This window comes from Microcebus murinus, chromosome 20 (genome assembly GCF_040939455.1).
Source record: "Microcebus murinus isolate Inina chromosome 20, M.murinus_Inina_mat1.0, whole genome shotgun sequence".
Lineage (NCBI taxonomy): Eukaryota > Metazoa > Chordata > Mammalia > Primates > Cheirogaleidae > Microcebus > Microcebus murinus.
The window spans coordinates 43,049,886-43,067,385 of record NC_134123.1 but is presented as its reverse complement, the minus strand read 5'-3'; positions in this window follow the sequence as shown (position 1 = coordinate 43,067,385).

The window sequence follows — 17,500 nt, the reverse complement described above, 5'->3', positions numbered from 1 at the left end:
GGCCCTCTTTGCTTCATTATAGAGTCCTTGAGTTTTGGGTAAATGTCTGGTAGCCGGCCTGTTATTAGCAAAATCCTTATCTTAACTGAAAACATTCCAATCCTTTAGGCAGAAGTGCATTTCTTTCATCAATTGCAAATCAAAGAGTCTCTCAACCCAACTGTAAACCTGTAAAACCGGCACCCTGGCCTCCCCCTCCCCCCACTTGCAGAGGTCTGGCCTTTTCAGCTCAGACTAATATGTCCCTTCATATATGGATCTGTGATTTTACATGTCATTCCTGTCTCCCTAAAATGTATGAAGCTAAACTGTGACCCGCCCCACCACCATGGGACCCCTTGCGCAAGGCTTCTTGGGTGCAGCTCTCAGGGCCCTGGTCTCTGACATTGGGCTCAGAAAAACCTCTTTAAATTATTTTGCAGTGTTTTGGGGTTCTCACATTCTTGTATCTGTGGGAGCTTTCTCTTTTCTGTTACATGTGATCCGGATCACTAGCTAGGTGTTCATATTTTTGGATGGTGAGGGTGCTCAAGCTTATCTTTGTCAAAATTATGATTTTTTTTGCCAAAATTATGGGCTATTTTAAAGGCATAGCGGCTGTTTGTGTATATATTAGCTATTTTTTTTTAGCTAAAATATAAGCTGTCGTTAATGCTATTAATTTAGCCATTTGGGCTGATTTTACTCTTTTGAGTTGGGCGTTTTTTATTATGTCTACTGTGGAAGTGACAGCATATTTTGCTTGATAATGTCTCTGATGGTCTTTTAAATAAGAACCATTCATAAACCAAATTAATTTAGCATTTTTGATAGGAGTTTTTTGCAAATTTGCTCTAGGAGAGAGTAAGATTTTAGTTAGTAGACTGTAGTTATGTTTTGTTTTTTTTTTTTGCTCACCTGGAAGAGGGAGAAGAGTTGCAGGGTTAAGAATATTGTAGTGTTTTAAAGAGATGTTAGGGGCAGAAAGCAAAAGCACTTTATAGGAGGTAAGGCAACTTATAGAATAGTGTTGAGTGTGGTGAGAGTTTAGGAGAGATTTTATAGAATGAGGGGCATAAATTATCAGGGGGGGACTCTAGGACAAATTTTTTAATATGAAATGGCTGTAGCTGATATGGCTCTCCTATAAGGGGGGTGTCCTTTCGCTACTGGGTCTAACAGTGGGCTGAAATAACTAACTGGCCTGTGACTGTCGCCATGCTTTTGAGTTAATATTTTAAGCGCATTTTTATTTATTTTATATATAAAAAGGAAAAACGGAAGGCTATAGTTTGGGTGTCTTAAAGCAGGTGCCTGGGTAAGAGCGTGTTTTAAATCTCTTATATATTGCTTTTTATTTTTTTTTTAGCAAATTGGGTCTGGTTGGTGATGCTTTAGTTTTTTGTATAAGGGCTGGGCCATTAATGAGTAGTTTGGAATTTAACTTTTGCAGTAGCTTGTTAGCTTTAAGAACCCTCTTAATTGTTTTTTTTTGTTTTGGGCAAAGGAAAGGCTATGATGGCAGAGATTTTTTTTGGGTTCATAAGAAGTCTCTTTGGGGAAATTGTGTGCCCTAAGTATTTAACTTGGGGGAGACAAAATTGTCATTTATTTTTGGACACTCTGTGTCCCTTTAAGGCAAGCTGTTGTAGCAGGTATATAGTGTCTTTTTTGCATTCATTTAGGGAGGGTGAACACAACAGCAAATTATTTATATATTGAATTAGAGTAGATTTATTTTGGAATATAATATCATTTAAATTTGCCTTTAATATTTGAGAAAAATATGTAGGACTTTTAGAGTAACCCTGGGGCAAGACTGTCTACCTATACTGGCGATTTTTTTAAGTGAAGTCAAAAAGATATCGACTATTCTGATTTATAGGCGTGCTAAAGAAAGCACCGTAAAAGTCAATGACAGAGAAGTGGCTGGCGGTGATAGGAATAGTATGATTTTTATTTATTTATTTAGAAGACTAGAAAGGATATGCTTATTTTAAGATAAGGTCGTGGGCACTCTGGGAGATCTAGACAGGAGGACATTTTAAATTTACAATAGGCGCCTGCTAGGATGTTTTAAGATGCTTTAAATTGAAGAAGAGGGGCCTGCTAGGATGCTCAGTTAAGACATTTTAGATTTATGATAGGCATCTGCCAGGATGCTTGAGTTAAGACAGGGGCTTTTTATCTTTTAGGTGATGTTAATGCCATACCAGAATCAGGCCAGGAAGTAAACCACTGCTTTATTTGGTTACCAAAAGCCGCTTTGTGGGAATTTACCCTTTGTCAGCCTAACCCTGCTGGCCTCTTTATTATTTGCCAGCCTAACCCAGCTGGCCTCCTTAGGAAGGAGTTTTTAGCAAAACATTAGAGTTCAGTTTTCATCGCAAAGAGTGACTTGTGGACCACCCTTCCATTAAAGGATGTATCTGAATCTGTGACTGGAAGGGGTCGGTACCTGACCAGAGAGCACTGCCAGAGGAGGAGACGTTTCATTTCTTTTCCTAAATTTTACCTGGCCATAGCAGACGTCTCTGTTTCCCTAGGACGTGGTATTTTTCCTCACAAGCAGTTTGAGTGGCTCCATGGGCCTCTAGACTGACTGCAAAGCACAGACTCCCCGATCTCCACCCGTTGGCTCTGTCTATCCAAGCACGGCCTCCACGGCTCTCCTCTGGGGGGTATAGACTCTCAGAGGTGGCACACTATGGTTGGTAGGGGGATAGGATTTATTGGGAAAACTGAGAGTTTGAACCCCAGCGTTTTATTTGTTAGCAACGCCAACTTTGTCAATTCACATGGCCCTGCTGAGGCCCAGTCACCTAAAGGGTAGGAAATGCAATGGATAGATTCATCTCTCTCTCTTCTCTTTTTCTTTTCTTTTCTCTTTTTTTGGCAGGCTCTCACTCTGGTTCCCAGGCTAAAGGGCAGTGGCATCCTCATAGCTCAGCGCCACCTCAAACTCCTGGCCTCCAGTGATCCTCTCACCCAGGCTTCCCAAAGTGCTAGGATGATGGAATTCTTGGTTTTGTTTTCCGTTTTTTTTTTTTCATCTGATGTCTTTTAGGGTCCTAGCGTCAGAAATTTAGATCTGTTCTTTGAACTCATCCTAGGGGCTCATTGGGATTCTAATAGGTGCTACTGGGAATTTCAGCAGTACTGCCAGGGAGGGAGGGAAGAAGCAGCATCGGGCAAGTATGGTGGCACAAGCCTGTAGTCCCAGGGACTGGACTCCTGAGGTTGAGGCAGGAGGATGGATGGAGCCCAGGTGTTTGAGGTTGCAGTGACCAAGGATGCATCGTACCCTGTTCGATAGAGGGAGACAGACCCTGTCACTCACCCAAAAACTATACAAATATTAGGTACCCTAATAATTAAAAATGAAGCAAAAGGGGTTGGGCGTGGTGGCCCATGCCTATAATCCTAGCACTCTGGGAGGCCGAGGCGGGTGGATTGCTCAAGGTCAGGAGTTCAAAACCGGCCTGAGCAAGAGCAAGCCCATCTCTACTATAAATAGAAAGAAATTAATTTGCCAACTAAACATACACACACACACACACACACAATAAGCCGGGCATGGTGGTGCATGTCTGTACTCCCAGCTACTCGGGAGGCTGAGACAGGAGGATCACTTGAGCCCAGGAGTTGGAGGTTGCTGTGAGCTAAGCTGAAGCCATAGCACTCTAGCCCGGGCCCTAAAAGTGAGACTCTGTCTCAAAATAAAAAATTAAGGAAAAGGGATTTACCAGAAAATGCAGGGAGGGAGAGATAAAAATTTCTCTCTCTCTCTCTCTATATATATATACATATATATATTTATATAGTCTGAGGACTTTATTAATATATATTTATATATAGAAATTATATATAGAAATTTATATATATAGAGAGAAATTATACCTAGTGAGAAATTGCCATATATATATACAGAGAGAGAGAGAGAGAGAGAGAGAGAGAGAGAAACGGATATTACCATGAGGATGTGAGTGTGACTCTGAGGACTTTATTGACTTTGTGGGCTACTGGACTCTGTGGAGATCAGTGAAGAAAGAGTGCAGAAATGAGAATAAGCGGTGTCTATGGGGAGCTTGCTTGCCGTGCGTGTGCACCTGTGTGTAAATAAATAGCTAGACATTCCTTTCTTCTCAAGAGAGTCAGTGTCACCACTGCCACCGCCATCACCACCGAGGGCGCTTAAGGGTTCCTGGCCTGATAGTTGCTGGAGCGCGCTAGGGCAGTCTTGGCGGGATGGCCGACCCCCCCCCCCCCCCCCCCGTGGCTATAAAGGAGGTGGGTGTGGCATCACCAGGGTCAAGCGCAGACTTGGAGAACTAGGCCTAGAGAAAGGCTGCTTTATCATCTGGAGGCGAACCGACACCTTTGGTGGATAGAGAGACATCATTCGGTGTTTTTATGGAGGCGATGACGGTGATGAAGAAGATGACAACTGCTCTCGCCCCTGCCGCCGCTCCTGCCACTGCTCCCGCCGCCGCCGCCGCCGCCGCTCCCTCCCGCCAGGGCTCCTGCCACCGCTCCCGCCGCCGCCGCCACTCCCTCCCGCCAGGGCTCCTGCCACCGCTCCCGCCGCCACCAGCGCTCCCTCCCGCCAGGGCTCCTGCCACCGCTCCCGCTGCCGCCGCCGCTCCCTCCCGCCAGGGCTCCTGCCACCGCTCCCGCCGCCGCTGCTCCCTCCCGCCAGGGCTCCTGCCACCGTTCCCGCCGCCGCTGCTCCCTCCCGCCAGGGCTCCTGCCACCGCTCCCGCCGCCGCTGCTCCCTGCCGCCACCCCTCCCGCCGCTGCCGCCGCTGTCACCACCACAGGTTGGGAAATGAATTAAAATCTTAATCTAACCGCCCCCGCCCCGCCCCCCACCCCAGCAGGCTCAAGGGACCGATTCCCCCGGACCCTAGAAAGAGCCTAAAAAGCAGATTTGTTGCCCATGAGAAGGCAGGTCAGAACTGGCCGGTCACGTCCCCTCCTTTCTCGAGGGGACATTTGTAACATTAGTGTCATTTAAGTTGGTATTCAATGCCCCACTAGTAAATTTCATAGGCTTAAAAAAAAAGGAAGGAAGGAAGGAAGGAAGGAAGGAAGGGAGGGAGGGAGGGAGGGAGGGAGGGAGGGAGGGAGGGAGGGAGGGAGGGAGGGAGGGAAAAGAGGCAGGGCTGGCATGGTGGCTCACGCCTGTGATCCTAGCACTCTGGGGGACTGTGGTGGGTGGATCATTGGAGCTCAGGAGTTCGAGCCCAGCCTGAGCAAGAGCGAGACCCCTTCTCTACTAGAAATAGAAATTAATTGGCTAACTCAAAATATATATCTATAGAAAAAATTAGCCAGGCACGGTGGCGCATGCCTGTAGTCCCAGCTACTCTGGAGGCTGAGACAGAAGGATCACTTGAGCGCAGGAGTTTGAGGTTGCCATGACCCAGGCTGACGCCACAGGACTGTAGGCTGGGCAATACAGTGACACTCCATCTCTCAAGAAAAAGACAGCAAAAAAGAAAGGAGGAGAGAGAGAGAGAGAGAGAGAGAGAGAGAGAGAGAGAGAGATTGAATTGGCCTATTTTCAAGTTAAAAATAAAATAAATAAAAAAAAATAAAATAAAAAAAGAGAGTCATACTGAGAATATTGATCCAAGAGCGACACCTAGCGACCATATATAGCCACCACCATCTAGGGCCGAATTCGCCAGAGGCGACGGAGGCCGAGGGCAACATGGAGTCGACCTGGGATGGGGGGGCGGGCATGGCGACCGCAGCAGGCGATTCCCTGGCAGGCACACGAGCCAGGCCGGGAGCTCGTTCTCAGCGCCGTGAAAGGGAGCGGGAGGGAGAAAATCATGACAAAGTGACAGCAGCTCCCTTTGTAGCTCCTAAGCAGGGCGATCGCGTGTTCACACTCGCGGGTGATCCGTGCCTCCTAGTGTGTCGGCACGTCCCCCGTGTGACGTGAAGCGAGGGGTGAAGGGGAACAGGGGGGTAGGAGAAGGAAAGGAGAAGATCCATCCAATGAAAGGGGAAAAAAGGAAAGTCACACGGGGGTCAGGTAGTGAGAGCAAATCAACAAGCTGCGGACAGCAACTCCCGGGGGAACACAGCCCGCGAAGCGCCCCTGCCGCCAAAATAGCGATCCGAGGGCGACCCCTAGCGGCGGCGACAACATAGACACTCAATGTGTCCCAGCGGCTGTCGCGAGCGAGCGGACATCTGGTCGACCCACGGGCCCAGAGGCACGCCAGCCCGGGTGATCGTGGCCGGCGAGGGAGGGGTGGGGAGGGGAGAAAACCATTCAAGTCATCCCAGGTCCCATTAGGGTTCCGAAGTGTGATGATTGCGCGTGCACGTGTGCCCCGTCACCGAGACAAGAGTGTGGCGGGGGGCGGGGGGGGGTGGAAACAATAAAAAATAAAAATAAATAAAAATAAAAAAAGTAAAAAAATAAAAATAAAGGGGAGGGGGGAAATGGGCATTTATTGAAACCTTAAAATGTGTACCCCCATAATATGCCAAAATAAAAAAAAGTTAAAAAAAAAAGTCCTAAAAAAATAAAAAATAAATAAAAATAAAAAATTAAAAAATTAAGATAAATAAATTTTTAAAAAGTACGTACATACATACATACATACATACACACACAAAAAATAAAAAATAAGTACGTACATATAAGATAAGTGAATTCATAGTTATAAAAATGCGTACACACATACATACACACACACACATACATACATACATAAATAAATAAATAAATAGGCAGACCCCCCCCCCAACCAGCCAGATGTCCTTTCTCCTCATACACTAAGTGTCAGAGGACATCTGGTCTACCTGGGGAGGGGGAACACAAGATCCTTTCTCCTCATACACTAAGTGTCAGCCTGACATCTGGTCTACCAGGACCCTTTCTCCTCATACACTAAGTGTCCAGCCGACATCTGGTCGACCCGGCGGGACGGGGGGCAGGTGTGGGAAAGCGGGAACCCAAACACCAGCTGGGACACAGACATCTGGTCGACCTCGTGGACCGCGGGCCGGGACCCCGGGCGCGACACCGACACACGCTGTACCCTGACGGGGGCCGGCGGCCCCGCGCCCGCCCGGTCGACCCGGAACCGCGAGAGAGGAGGAGGGAGCAGCGGAGGCCGGCGAGACCCCCTCGCCGAGCCTGCCGCGCGGGGAAGGGAAGGGAGCCACGAACGACGCGCGCGGCAGCGGAGGGAGGGTGACGGACCCCAGCCACGACACGGAACACCGGGAAGGCGGGGCGGCGGGCGCGGGGGCACTCTCAACCCTTGCCACGGCCAGTCGCGTCGCCACCGTAAGCGCCCGTCCCGCCCGGAACGGGGTCCCGGTGGCGGGCCAGAGCCCGTCCCGACCCCGCCGCGGGCGTCCGGGCGCGGGGGCCACGGCGCGACGTCTGACCGGGGAAGAGAGAGACCCCCGTGCCCGGGCTCCACCGCACACACGCGACGTCCACGACAACCGGGACGCGTCCACCGCGGGGGGGGACGACGGCAACGCCGACACGCGACGCGTACGGGGGCGAGCGGGGTGGGACGAGGACCAGGGCCACCCCTTCCCGCGACTGGAAGCCGGACGGGAGAGGACGAGAAGTCTGAAGGCAGCAGCGGGCGAGCGGGGCGCTTCGGGGACGACACGAAAGCGGCGACGGGGGGAGGGACCGCCGGACGACCGCGAGGAACGAGGGGGCGGCCTCAGACGCCAAACCCGCCGGCCGGGACACGCACGGGACCTCACCACCACTGGCCTCAGCGCACGACAGCGGTCCCGCGGCGCCCGGAACGACAAGGCTGCGCGCCTTCGGTGACCCCCACGCACCGCGCGGGGCCCGGGCCCGACCGCCGCCACCGTCGCACGCCGCTCCCGGGAAGCCGTCCCTCTCGCCACGCACACGCGGCCGCCCGCCCCTCAGGTCGTTCCGCCCCAAACGCGCAGGGGCCCCGCAGACCGTTACAAACCGAGGCACGAGGCCGGGCGCGGCGGCCCACGCCTGTAATCCTAGCTCTCGGGGAGGCCGAGGCGGGCGGATTGCCTGAGGTCAGGAGTTCGAAACCAGCCTGAGCAAGAGTGAGACCCCGTCTCTACTATAAATAGAAAGAAATTAAATAAAAGAAAAAAAAAAGAAAAAGAAAAAAAAAATAAATAGAAAGAAATTGGCCAACTAATATATATAGAAAAAATCAGCCGGGCATGGTGGCTCAATGCCTGTAGTCCCAGCTACTCGGGAGGCTGAGGCAGGAGGATGGCTGGAGCCCAGGAGATTGAGGTTGCTGTGAGAGCCCGGCTGACGCCTCGGCACTCACTCTATAGCCTGGACAACAAAGTGAGACTCTGTCTCAAAAGAAGTAAAAATAAAAAAAAAAAATTAAAAAAAAAAAAAAACGAGGCACGAGGCCGGGCGTGGTGGCTTCACGCCTGTAATCCTAGCACTTTGGGAGGCCGAGGCAGGCGGATTGCTCAAGGTCAGGAGATCGAAACCAGCCTGACTGAGCGAGACCCCGTCTCTACCAAAAATAGAAATAAATTGGCCAACTAAAAATATATACAAAAAATTAGCCGGGCATGGTGGCACGTGCCTTTATAGTCCCAGCTACTCGGGAGGCCGAGGCAGGAGGATGGCTGAGCCCCGGAGATTGAGGTCGCTGTGAGAGCCCGGCTGACGCCTCGGCACTCACTCTAAGCCTGGACAACAAAGTGAGACTCTGTCTCAAAAAAAAAAAAAAAAACCGAGGCACGAGGCCGGGGGGATGCCACCGACGGCCGTGGACGGCCGGGGCGACACCCTCCCTCGCGGCCGAGGTCAGGTTCGGGCACAGCGCGGCGGGGCCAACGCTCCCGGGGGGAGGCCGGGCAGCGGGCGGGGAAGGAGAGAGAGGGGGAGCGGGCGCCTCCGAGAGGCCGAGAGCCGCCAGGGCGAGGCACGGAAAGCCCGGGGGGAGGAGAGAGGAGACCCCGGACGCGACCGGGCCACCGGGAAAACAACGCCGCGGGACCCCACCGCCCCAACACTCGGGAGCGGCCCCGCGGCGTGCCCGTGACGCCAGCCGGCCCTCACCGCCGGTCAACCCCTCGACCCGCCCGCGGGCCACGGCCCCGCCACCGGGGGGGGGGGCTCCCGAGAGAGCGACCCCGTCCCAACCCCGGGAGGGGAGGGTGCCACGCCGCGCCCCGACGTAACGACACCGAGGCCGGACTCAGAGGGGGGAGGCGCGGGCCACCGTAGGCGTGAAGGGAGAGTGGCGCTCCGCCCCCGCCGCGGGGGCCGGCGGACCCCTCCTCCCCCGGCGGGGAGGGGGGAACTCTGCACACGCACAAGTGGCCACCACGGGGGGGGGGGGTGGCTGACGACACGCAGAGAGGCCATGCACCGGGGGATCCGGTACCCCAAAGCCGCACGCCTCCAGGATCGCTAGGGAGGATTTTCTCGCCAAAGGCGGGATCGCCCCTGTTCCTCAGTCACCCCCTTACTGGGCCCCGGTGTGGACGCGACAAGCACCCGCAATCTCTGAGCATTCGGGTCAGGGACCCCCCCCTCGTGCAACCGCCTCGTGTCCGTGCGAAAAATCCCTCCCCCGCAGTAACGGAGGAAGAGGGCTCGCCCAGGCAGGCCACAGCAGGGGCCACCAACCGGGGGCCAGCCGGCACCCGGGCGCCGGGACAGTCCCCTCGACCACAACTCGCCCACACAGCCCGGTGTGACGACCCTCCCCCCAAAAAAGGGGAGGGAAGCGCACGGACCGCGCCACTCTTGCCTTTCCAGTCCACCACACACCGTGGGGACAGACAGAGTGGCACCTCGCGTGCACACCGCGGTCGAGAGAACGCTCCCGGGGTGGGGGGCGATCGGGCAGCGGGTGGGGAAGGAGAGAGGGGGGAGCGGGCGCCGCCCAGAGCCACCAGGGCGAGGCACGAAAAGCGGGGGGGAGAGGGGACCCCGGACGCGACCGGGCCACCGGGAAAACAACGCCGCGGGATCCCACCGCCCCAACACACGGGAGCGGCCCCGCGGCGTGCCCGTGACGCCAGCCGGCCCTCACCACCGGTCAACCCCTCGACCCGCCCGCGGGCCACGGCCCCGCCACCGGGGGGGGGCTCCCGAGAGCGACCCCGTCCCTTCAGTGCCCAGCACCGCCAACGCGACTAAGACACCGTCTTCCTTAAAAGAGGCGCGCGCCTCCAGCACCCCTAGAGAGGACTTTCTCGCCAAAGGCGGGATCGTCCCTGTTCCTCGGTCGCCCCCGACTGGGCCCCGGCGGAGGCGTGCACGCACGCCCGGGAGGGTGGGGGGTCTGCGGCATGGGCGCGACAAGCACCCGCGGCAATCTCGGAGCGTTCGCGGTCGGGGCCCCCCCTCGTGCAACCGCCTCGTGTCCGTGCGAAAAATCCCTCCCCCGCAGTAACGGAAGAGGGCTGGCCGAGGCAGGCCACAGCAGGGGCCACCAACGGGGGGGACCGGTCGGCACCGGGGCGCCGGGACAGTCCCCCTCGACCACAATTCGCCCACGTGGCCCGGTGTGACGACCCTCCCCCCAAAAAAGGGGAGGGAAGCGCACGGACCGCGGCCGCTCTCTCTCGCCTTTCTAAGTCCCCCACACACACCGTGGGGACAGACAGAGCGGCACCCCGCCCGCCCGCGCGGCACGGGGTGACGCCCGTCGGCTCAACCGCCTCGACCCCCCCATACAGGACTGCACGGGGACACAACGCAGCACACTTTGGCAGCGACCAGAGAGGGACGCCGGGAACGGGGGACGCCTCTGGGATGGCTAGAGAAGACTTTCTCGCCCAAGGCGGAGAAAGAGCCCTGTCGCCGCGCGGAGGCCCAACTACTTCGACGCTACTCGCTGAAGGACAGCGAGCCCTCACTATCCTGCAGGCCGAAAATGACGATCTGAGGCGACAGAAAACACGGCGAGGGGGCCGGGGAAGAGCCACTTGAGCATGCGGTCCCCACGAACCCAGATGCGGTCACCCGTCCCCAACACGTCCCCAGTGACGACAGACACGGAGCACTTAGGGACATCTGGTCGACCCCGAGGGCCCACGTGGCAAAGAGGGTCGGGCGCCGACCGCGGACGCCCTAGCAGGCCGTCCGGGGGCCGATCCCCGGCCCAACGTGGCGACTCGAGAAGACAACGGGATGGGATGACCGGGACCCACGAGTGGCCGCGGAACGGCCGGGGTCCCCCACACCGGGCACCTCTGCCACGCAAGGGCCGGTTACCGGTACCCTCTCCCGTCCCCCTCCCCTCGCGCCAAAGACGCGGCGGACTGCTGGTCGACCCGCCCGGGCAGCCCCTCCACCCGCCCGGGCGGCGGGCAACGCCAGCCGACTCCCTCATAGACCTGCCGGCCCAAGGTCCGGCTCGCGGACCCCTGGCCGTCGCACAGGGGCCACCCGCAAGGCCCCGGGAAGGCTGCCCGCTTCCCGGAGCTCAGCCCCGCTCAGGTCACCGACCTTCACCTCCTTTGCCTGACGCGCTGGAGCTTCGGAGGACGGGAGCCGGTCACCGGCCCCGGCAGGGGGGCTCGGGAAGGAGACACCTTGACCGACGACCGGTACCCTCTCCCGTCCCCTCGCGCCAAAGACGCGGCGGACTGCTGGTCAACCCGCCCGGGCAGCCCCTCAACCTGCCCGGGCGGCGGGCAATGCCAGCCGACTCCCTCATAGACCTGCCGGCCCAAGGTCCGGCTCGCGGACCCCTGGCCGTCGCACAGGGGCCACCCGCAAGGCCCCGGGAAGGCTGCCCGCTTCCCGGAGCTCAGCCCCGCTCAGGTCACCGACCTTCACCTCCTTTGCCTGACGCGCTGGAGCTTCGGAGGACGGGAGCCGGTCACCGGCCCCGGCAGGGGGGCACGGGAAGGAAACACCTTGACCGGCGACCGGTACCCTCTCCCGTCCCCCTCCCCGGTCCCCTCGCGCCAAAGACGCGGCGGACTGCTGGTCAACCCGCCCGGGCAGCCGCTCAACCCGCCCGGGCGGCGGGCAATGCCAGCCGACTCCCTCATAGACCTGCCGGCCCAAGCTCCTGCTCGCAGACACCACAGGTGCGGACTGCAAAGCCCCGGGATGGCTGCCCGCTTCCCGGGGCTCAGTCACTGCCATGTCGCCGACCTTCTCCCCCTTTGCCTGCCATGCCGGAGCTTCGGAGGACGGGAGCCTTGTATAAAAGCGGCCGCCAGAGGGAGCCCGAACACAACCACAGAATGCACACATCCACTAAGTAGTGACACTGGAAAAGTTCAATTTCTTTCATTTTCAGTTCCGTGGCTATAAACTATGGTTTTAGGTCATTTATTTATACTTTACATTCATTCCAGGTTATTAAGGTCATAGTGTGTATTATTAGAATCCACGGTTTTATAAGAAATCATGTTTGCCTACTCTAGGAAGAGATTTTCATTTCTTCATTTAATACTTACAATGATCACAACTAAGAAATAAGAAATAAGAAGGGAGGGAGAGATATAAATTCCTCTCTCTATATATAAATCTGCTATATAGAGAATAAAAGAGATAAGCAGGGATGGAGAGATAAAAATTTCACTCTCTCTCTCTCTCTCTACATATATCTATATATATATATAAATCTGCTATAGACAGAATAAAAGAGATAAGCAGGGATGGAGAGATAAAATTTCACTCTCTCTCTCTCTCTCTCTATGTATATATATATGGAGAGAGAGAGATCTGCTATAGACAGAATAAAAGAGATAAGCAGGGATGGAGAGATAAAAATTTCACTCACTCTCTCTCTCTCTCTATATATATATATATATAAATCTGCTATAGACAGAATAAAAGAAATAAAAAGGGAGGGAGAGATATAAATTCCTCTCTCTCTCTCTCTCTCTCTCTATATATATATATATATATATATAAATCTGCTATAGACAGAATAAAAGAGATAAGCAGGGAGGGAGAGATAAAAATTTCACTCTCTCTCTCTCTGTGTATATATATAAATCTGCTATAGACAGAATAAAAGAGATAAGAAGGGAGGTAGAGATAAAAATTTCACTCTCTCTCTCCATATATATATATATATAAATCTGCTATAGACAGAATAAAAGAGATAAGCAGGGAGGGAGAGATAAATATTTCACTCTCTCTCTCTTTCTCTCTCTCTCTGTATATATATATATAAATCTGCTATAGACAGAATAAAAGAGATAAGAAGGGAGGGAGAGATTTAAATTCCTCTCTCTCTCTCTCTCTCTGTCTCTCTCTCTGTCTATATATATATATATATATATCTGCTATAGACAGAATAAAAGAGATAAGCTGGGATGGAGAGATAAGAATTTCACTCACTCTCTCTCTCTCTCTCTATATATATATATATAAATCTGCTATAGACAGAATAAAAGAGATAAGAAGGGAGGGAGAGATATGAATTCCTCTGTCTCTCTGTCTCTCTGTCTCTCTCTCTCTCTATATATATATATAAATCTGCTATTGACAGAATAAAAGAGATAAGCTGGGATGGAGAGATAAAAATTCTCTCTCTCTCTCTCTCTCTATATATATATATATAAATCTGCTATAGACAGAATAAAAGAGATAAGCAGGGATGGAGAGATAAAAATTTCACTCTCTCTCTCTCTGTATATATATAAATCTGCTATAGACAGAATAAAAGAGATAAGAAGGGAGGGAGAGATAAAAATTTCACTCTCTCTCTCTCTCTCCATGTATATATATATATATAAATCTGCTATAGACAGAATAAAAGAGATAAGCAGGGAGGGAGAGATAAATATTTCACTCTCTCTCTCTTTCTCTCTCTCTCTGTGTATATATATATAAATCTGCTATAGACAGAATTAAAGAGATAAGCAGGGAGGGAGAGATAAAAATTTTTCTCAGGCCCAGCACACCTGTAGTCCTAGCTCTCTGGGAGACTGAGGCAGCAGGATTGCAGGAAGTCAGGAGTTCAAACCAGCCTGAGCAAGAGCAAAACCCCATCTCTACTATAAACACAAAGAAATTAATTGGCCAAGTAATATATATAGAAAGAAAAATGAGCCAGGCGTGGCGGCATATCCCTGTAGTCCCAGCTGTTTGGGAGGCTGAGGCAGGAGGATTGCTTGAGCCTAGGAGGTTGAGGTTGCTGTGAGCTAGTCTGAAGCCATAGCACCCTAGCCCGGGCCCTAAAAGTGAGACTCTGTCTCAAAAAAAAAAGAAAAAATTAATAATAATAAAAAAGGTCTTACTTTCCAGAAAAAGCAGGGAGGGAGAGATAATTTCTCTCTCTCTCTCTCTGTTTCTCTCTCTCTCTCTGTATATATTTTCTGTGATTTTCTCCAAAGTGTTCTTTTCTTCAGGAACTGGCCCAGAGAACTGATAAATGAGGTGGACCCCGGATTGAATACTGAATGACACTTTCAGTAAAACATTTTGGAATGCAAGAGAACTTTGGTCAGAGGGAGACATTAACATGATAAAAGTGGAGTCAAGCTTGAGATCCAGTTAAGTGGACCCCTAAAGTGAGGCGAGCTAGCAAGGAAAAGACAAGGGGTAAGGAGAAGTCACAGCAAGGAGGTGGGTGGGAGGAGGCTTTGCTGGGCTGGCGACCCCATCACACTGCTGCTATAGACAGAATGTCTGCTATAGACAGAATAAAAGAGAAAAGAGATAAGCAGGGAGGGAGACATAAAAATTTCTCTCAGGCCCAGCACAGCTGCAATCCTAGCTCTGGGAGGCCAAGGTGGGAGGATTGCTGGAGGTCAGGAATTCAAACCAGCCTGAGCAAGAGGAAGACCCCATCTCTACTATAAATAGAAAGAAATTAATTGGCCAAGTAATATATATAGGAAGAAAAATTAGCCAGGCATGCTGGCACATGCCTGTAGTCCCAACTACTCAAGAGGCTGAGACAGAAGGATCACTTGAACCCAGGATTTTGAGGTTGCTGTGAGCTAAGCTGAAGCCATAGCACCCTAGCCCAGGCCCTAAGAGTGAGACTCTGTCTCAAAAAAAAGAAAAAATTAATAATAATAAAAAAGGTCTGTCTTACCAGAAAAAGGAGGGAGGGAGAGATAAAAATTTCTCTCTCTCTCTCTCTCTCTCTCTATATATATATATATATATATATATAATGTATATATATATATATATATATATATGCATGCATGAATGAATGAATGAATGAATGAATGAATAAATAAATAAATAAAAGTATGTTAAAAAATACATAGAGTGAGGGTTCTCCGCTTTAACCATTATTGTGGTTAATCATTTCACTGGTCTCAGCTGGGCCAAAAACAAGGCCTGTGGGTCTGGGGACTGCTCAGAAGTTTTAAGAAAGGAATTAACTCCTCTTGGGGATAGAGGCCAGACTACAAGTTTCCAACATCAGGGGGTGAGGGGGAAGTTTTAAAAGGAGACAAATGTTTCTTTCCTTTATTTTTTTTCCCTCTGTCTAGACCATTCCCTCTATTACACTGTGAAATTCATGATGTTGAATATTTTTTCCTGGGAGAAACTTTGTGGTCGGCTATGTTTAGTAGGAAGGGTGTTTTATATGTTTCCACGACATCATAAAAAATTCAGCAGACTCATCTATGATCATTAGGGAAATGAATGATTTTCCTCTCCTAAATGTGGAGGTACCACAACAAGCTGCAGGAGGACCCTCCGGGACACCTATGCAGGGACAGAGGCCCCTCTGGAATGTGTCACTCACCCTATTCATTTAGAAATGTATACTTTCAAATCAATAAAATTTCCCCCACCGGGGTTACTGTAGTCAAGTCCCTTCAATCTGATCCCTAAGTCTGTTCAGCCTCAGTCCACGACCAAGGAAGGCCCACTCTGTGAGACCAAGGAGCCCGGTGCCCAAAAGGAATAAGGACAGGCACCCACGTGCACGCACACAGAGACACAGTCAAATAAACCCTGTTCAAGGTCTTTCTGTTCAGGGAACCCTGAAGATGGTTTGAAACCCCCAGGATCAACTTTGCATTTCTTCCAGGAAAGGAAAATTCACAGGAAGAGAAAATACATTGCTCTCAGCCCAGGATAAAAAGTCACAAGTTGTTGTAGAATTCTTTCTGTGATTTAAATTTTTAAACGATATTCCATAAACCTAAAAAAAAAACACAAAAAAACAAAGATTAAACAGAAACCGGGAAAAGAAAAAAAAAAAAACCCTGGGCAGAGGCCTACGGTGGGGGCGGGGAGGCAGGCAGGGAGCGGGAGGAGGAGGGGCCCCTCCCTGGGACAACAGGGAGGGGGTTGGGCGGAGACCCTCTGGAGGCTAGAGGCGCCTGGGGCTGGCGGGCCCAGGCAGAACCTGTCATACAATGTAGCAGATTTGAAAGCCGGCCTCCACACCTGGGGTGGGGGTGGGGTCCACTCTTAAGCTCCCAACATGGCCTGACTTTACCCATCCCCAAGTCTGATCAAAGTGGCCACTAGGTGACCCCTAAGTACCGGTGCCAGTGTCAGCCAGACAAGAAGGGACCCTCTGACGGGGCTGACAGCGATTTTTTTTTTTCTTTCTAAAGTTTGCTTCCATTTTACACCCAGGTCTACAGGTATACCCTTAAAATGGATGCTGGTATTGAGGAAACAGGAAGTATTTTTTTCCAGTCATTTATCTGGTCCTCAATCCTCATTATTTATCATGTCCACACCCCCCCCCACACACACACACACATATACACGTTGGTTCATCTCTGCAGAAAAGCTGCTGGAGATTGTTTGTCCACCAAATGCTTTCTCTTGACAGTATCTAAGAGGACAAGCAGTGCCACGCATTCTGCTCTAAGATTAAAATTGCATCTATCAGTATGGTCCTATTTTACTTCTTATGTGGGTTTAGTAGGTTTCATAAAAGCTGATCTTGACTTCCACAACGGAGATCAGTGAGTTTCTGTTGTTTCCCTACTTTTCCTCACAAGCAGTTTGAATGGCTCCTTGTGCCTCAAGACTGACTGCAAAGCACAGACTCCAGGATCTCCACCCTTTGGCTCTGTCTATCCAAAAAGGGCCTCCAAGTCTTTCCTCTGTGGGGTATATACTCCCAGAGGTGGCACAGTATGGTTTGTAGGGGGATATGTTTTATTGGGAAAACTGAGAGTTTGAACTCCAGCGTTTTATTTGTTAGCAACACAAATTTTGTCAATTCACATTGCCCTGCTGAGGCCCAGTCACCTAAAGTGTAGGAAATGCAATGGATAGATTTTTATATCTCTCTCTGTGTGTCTCTCTCTCTCTGTATGTATATATATATATATATATAAATCTGCTATAGACAGAAAAAAAGAGATAAGCAGGGATGGAGAGGTAGAAATTTCACTCACTCTCTCTCTCTCTCTCTATATATATATAAATCTGCTATGGACAGAATAAAAGAGATAAGGTGGGATGGAGAGATAAGAATTTCACTCTCTCTCTCTCTCTCTCTCTCTCTATATATATATATATATATATATATAAATCTGCTATAGACACAATAAAAGAGATAAGCAGGGAGGGAGAGATATAAATTCCTCT